The sequence below is a fragment of the Papaver somniferum genome, chromosome 2, assembly GCF_003573695.1.
Source record: "Papaver somniferum cultivar HN1 chromosome 2, ASM357369v1, whole genome shotgun sequence".
NCBI classification, from domain to species: domain Eukaryota; kingdom Viridiplantae; phylum Streptophyta; class Magnoliopsida; order Ranunculales; family Papaveraceae; genus Papaver; species Papaver somniferum.
Genome location: NC_039359.1, coordinates 16,395,715 through 16,401,714, shown reverse-complemented (window position 1 = coordinate 16,401,714; position 6,000 = coordinate 16,395,715).

Sequence of the window (6,000 nt, the reverse complement as noted above, 5' to 3'; positions counted from 1 at the left end):
AAAAGATATACCCTTCTACCTAAGGTTATTTGGTAAACTTGCTTTAGAAACCCTATTTGCAAGCACTAGAGATAAGTCAGCCAGGGACAAAGATTTTGCAGAATTTGTTTATTTTCTGTTAACAGGAGACTCTCAAATTGATATATGTGGAATCACTGTCAGTCAAATGATAAAAATCTCAGACTCTATTTCTTCCTCAGGAATAAAGAGGCATCTCGGTTTTCGATGTATAATTACAGAGATTTGTGAATTCATCGCGGGAGATGATTTTGATATCAAGAGAAGCATTACGTCTGTCTCTAAAAAGACTATATGTCAAATGATTGGAAGTGAATCGAGTAATAAAACGGTTGAAAGGATTTCACCGAACTCTAACAAAAAGTATCTTCTAGCTCATCTTGAAACTCTTGGTAAACAACTTGACTGTTTACAGAAACAGCTGGGCTTTGCTGCTCGAAAAGATCCAGAAACTCTTAAAGGAATTCTAAAGATTGAATCAGAGTTTTGTAACCAAGAATCGGAAATAGAAGAAGAGCATCAAAAAGTACTTGATCACAAGGAATGTTTCTCCCAATGATTAAACAGAAAAATAGACATCAGTTTTATATTTTTTTTCAATAAATTGTATAAGGTCTATTTTGAATAAAACTATCGTATTATTTATGAATAAAATTATTATTTTATAATTTTTCTTGTGATATATTTTTATTACATAGACTATGCTTGAATGCTTTATATTATTTATATGTATGTTTATGGGATGTTTGATTTCGGTTTTCATGACCCTAATATTCGATCTCATATGTGTGAACCCTTATGGTTTGGGTGACTTTTTGATTTAGCGGGATTGAGTTCTAGCCTATGTTGATAGGATTTATCAAAGGATCATAAGGGGTTCCGATTGAAACTAATATGTGAAAAAGTCACAATATGTTGAATCATTTGGTTTAGAATAAAAGCATATGTGTTTCGGGGTTTCAACTTTTGCATTGCAATAGTTAAAACCTGTTTTCCACCTTTCTCTGGTAAAGGTTGCTCTTTTTTGTTGTTATTTTGTTTTGCGAGAGGATGACAACACGACGGGGGAGAGTTCTAATGTGAACTTACGCATAATGATATATCTTTCTGGGGTGAAGAGGATCGGAATTTGAGGTAACGACTTTGTTAGTTAATCGTTTTCCTGTTTAAGAAAAGCCTGATTTTATTGCATATAGTTATTGCTTTTTCTTAACAAAATTTCGGTACAATTGATGTTTTAATCCATTGCTTGTGTATGGATGTGTGTGATTCAATTGTTTCCGGTTAAGAAAAACTATTGTTATCTTGCTTTATCGTTTGGTATCAATTGTTTAGGCTTACGAAATTACGGTGCAATTGCAATACTTTAATGTCTATGTTGTTTATATTGCTTCTGGTTGAGGTAAATAATTATGCAAGTTGATTTATTTGGTTTGTGTGAATTGTTTATGGCTTAACAAAAGAAAAGTTTTTCGGGATGAATTGTTTAGTCAAATTCAATTCCGGATAAGAGAAACTAAGTTAATTCTGATCTTAGTTACACTTATCAAAGTGGAGGTTTCGGTTATTCAAGTATAATCGAATGCCTTAACAAAAAATGCTAGTTAACTAACCTAGTACTTGTCTTGTTTAAAAGTGACAGGTGTAAGTTATTGATGAGAATAACTAGAGCATGATGAGAAAAATAGAGTTAATTCTGATCTTTATTTTGGTCTTATCGAACAAGCAATTGTATTTGTACAATCAGTTTAGCAAAGGAACTAAGGTGCTTAGTTGATTTTTGGTTTGCTAAACTATTAGGGAAAATTGCTTCGGGCAATTGTTTTCTTGGTAACATATCAAAACAGAATTACTTTGTAGTTTCGGTTTTGATACTGGTTATCAAAAATGGTGTGTGGAACCCTCGTGCTTAACTCTTATAGGTTGCAAGTATCTTTGTAAGATTTGTAAGATCCTTTCGGTTTGTCCTTTATTTGCTCGTACCTTTGTCATTTTGTGACAAAAAGGGGGAGAAATATATGGAGTAAACAAGTGATATTGATATTGATTTGTATTGATTTGGTATTACTAAGGAAGGGATAATGGTGCTTAAACATTATATCTAACGAAAGAGTAAAGCATACACTAAGTGAGAGTAACATATCATATGATGATGGAAATAACAAAGATGTGCGGATTGAAAATCTACCTATCTTACCTTTAGGGGGAGTATGTGTAATGAATTCTTGTAATTTAAAGGATTGAATATATACAAGTTATTGTGATGTTGAATTTGGGAATCAAGCGTATGTGTAATGAATTCTTGTAATTTTTTTATCCATATGATGTAAGAGTTTTGTCACTAAAATTGACAAAAGGGGATATTGTTAGAGTATAGATCGGTTGAACCCACCAGGCGTTGGTATGTCAAGTTTGGTTGTCATATTTTAGTGAACCAAAACTCATTTAAATAGTCGCTTGATTATTTACTAGAGTCAACTTCGTATAGGTTAGCTTCAAAGTATTAGAATATGAGACATTACAGGTATTACATGAAGACTTGAAGAATGTGAAGAAGTAAGGAGCTACAACGACGACGACATCATCCTTCCACTTGAGGTTAGTAATATTTGACTTGACCTGTTCATTTCCTAACGTATCTTTCAAGTCATGCATATTGAAAAATAACTGCGAAGCTGTGATATTATACTCTAGTTAGACATAGTATTAAGGAATTACAATACGAAGTATAACGTCTATCTTTTGAACTTCGTATATAAGACATCGACATAATCATATGAATTCTATTGTGATTATGTATGGGTATGGGTGAAGATTTCGTCCTAGGAAACAATGTTTTACATTCGTTTAAAGGAAGTAAATTGATAAACTTGTTTTGTGAATCGAAAGGGAAATCGCTAGGCTTATTGGTATTGTTATTCATTGCAAATCTTTTGAATTACCAATATGTGTGTTTAGTATAACCGCTCATAACTTGTTTATGTATCTTGGTAAAACTATTCACAAGGCCTGACTTTTGTATTGGTATGACTTTTATTAGTGAAACCGATCTTAAGTAATCACATAAGATGGTAAGATCGATATCTTGAATTTGGTGTGACTTAATACTAGCCATTGGGTAACCGATCCTAGTAAGAGGTATGACCGATCATAAGAGAGAGCGTAATCGATCCTTGTAAGAGGTTTAACAAGTTTTAGTAAGTTGGTGTAACCAATCCTATAACTTGGTCAACCGATCACAAGTTTTACCATAAGAAGTGGTAACCGATCCTAGTACCTAGTTAGCCATTTTATGGTAACTAGTGTAGCCGATACTAGTACCCACTTGGAGGTAGAACCTAAACTTTATGTTGAGGTAGAACCGTGAAACCCATTAATGGTGATTTGAAAGGATAATCAATTATATAGTTCTTGGAAGTCAGATGAACCATTTCTAAACTTGTTTGGAAGTGTGGCAAATCGGTTCCAAGATTGTAAATATGAAAAAGGACTTACAAAGTAAAGATGTCGACATACTTTGAACATGTGCAGTAACTCTTATCTTTTATTGTTCAAAGATATTCCTTAATATCTAAAGGAGAATCCCGGATCGAAATAAATTGAGAATCTTTTAATTAAGGTTTTTAGTTTTTATATGCTTTTAATTTCCAGCAATTAAAATGCATATCTTTAGAAAATAAAAATTAGTAATGTGCATTTACTAGTTGGAGATTTTCTACCGAGATTTCGGTCATTAATTAGACAGAGCATTTCCAGGAATTATGAAAACCGATTTTGGCTTTATTGCATATCTTTGAGAATATTCGGTTTTGGAAATTCCTTGGTGTCCAAACTTCCTTGTCTATAAATACTGAAGTTTGCATTTCTAGCAAACTAATCCTCAGAGACAGCAAAATTACCTAGTTGTGTTGTTACTGGTGGAGCCGCCTATTCGAAGAGGAAAGTACCTTAATTAGGCGAAATCTCTTATGATCGCTTAGTTTAAAGACTTCTTTGGGATTGAGAAGCTCTATTAGTACCATTGGTAGGAAACTAGATAATTGCAGTTTATTATTAGTTTTCGATTGATTTGATTGACTAACGGTTGTTGAACTTTGATTGTACCTAGTTTGTTTGTGCTTGAGAATCTTCTCTTCTGATATAAGATTCACTCAAACTAGATCGAAATTTCGACGGGGATCTTTAGACTGTTTGTAGGTCTAAAGACGTCTTGTGATAATCCATTGTTAACAAACTCCGTTCTGTGTGTGATTGATCACAAGAGATTCAAGTTGATTGTGTGCAGGTGTTTATTAAAGATCCAAGAAGATGAAGAAGATGAAGAAGATTTCTGATTTGGGTTCATAATCTTTGGTGTGCACAATACTTGTTTCGGCTGGAAAAGGATCCAACTATAAGCGGTTTATCTTTGTGATAGATTTGATTGATTAGTTGAGTAGATCGGCATCAATACGTTTCTTTGTGATTAAAAGTATTGATTGCAGAATCTAGATAAAATTACTTTGGTAGTTGTTGAGGAGATAGATCTAAGGACCTGACAAAGGAGTTTATTGGGATAAACGGAAGAGCCTTTTGTCAAACTCATATCACTTGGTTAAAAAGAGTTGTTACCGAACAGATTTGTTGTTCCTTTATTGTTTGGAATATGAACCAAAGGAATTGTTCCAAGTGCATGACTTATTGCAAGTTGTAGGAATTGTTACGAAGTTGGTTTAGATTTTGTATACCGGCTTAATCCTGAGAGTATTAAATTCTGGACAAGGTCCCGAGGTTTTTCTGCATTTGCGATTTTCTCGTTAACAAAATCTTGTTGTGCCATTTACTTTTAATTTCCACATTATAATTGTTTTATTATAACTAAAGTAAATTGCACTTTGTACGTTAACAGGGAACTTGATATTGATATTGATCCCATTGGTTTCGGTTATTTTCGTAACTTTTATCAAGTGATCACTTTGTTGTTGTATTGTCTTGATTCCATATCCATAGACAATCACACAAATTGTATTGGTTTACTCCACTTTCCTTTGATATTTAATACAAGTTAGGCCAGTTCGGACTAACCATATATCAAGGGGACACTGTGTTGAGATATTCCTTGAGTGATTGTATCCCTAAGAGGTTTATACACAGTGGGTCTTGTATAGGTTGTGATCAAAATAAAAGATTGTGGTGTATTTGGGTACCCCCGTATTTTCACTCCTAACACAACGGGTTAAGGATGTTTTATTTAAAAATAAACAAACTCCTGATACATTATCTTTTTGTCATGAAAAAGATAATAAAGAAATCCAATGTTTCAAGTTCCGTAGATTTGGACATATGGGCAAAAAAAATTCTAGCAAAAAGGTTCAGAAGTGAAACAAAGCTTATTTCACTACCATGGATAATAATCCTTAGGAGAAACCCTATGAAGGAACATCAAGTTGGAATGCATTTTTTTTTCCAAAACTAACAGTTATCTGTCTAGTGAGTCTAATCAACTCCTAAAAAATTGTTTAGAAAAACTTGAGTTGGAAACTAAGGAAAATCCAAGGTTAAGAAGGAAACTTGATAACCTTATAAAATCATTGTCAGATAAAACTAAAGAGGCAAAATCTGAGCAAGAAAAACTGGTTGACAAAAACGTTCCTAATCAACCAACCTTATAAAAAGTCATCAAAGGAAAGGGAAATTCTTTTCAAACATCTTCTGATAATATGATAAGTTCTTTGTGTGGAGACAACCACTCTGGAAACTTCTATTGGAATCTCTAACAAAATAATTCATCAAGGGACTTTGTAGGAAAATAAAATTGTTGAAGGCTGATGAGTTTATTAGATCTGGAGAAGAAGTTGCAAAGAAAGAACATAAAAGAACACAACCTATTGTGTTCATAAAGCATCCTAAGGATGTTTTTGTTACCCATGGTGAGATTAACCTTCACATCAACACACATTGACCTTAACACACACTGATTATGTTGAAAAGATGCATCCTCAC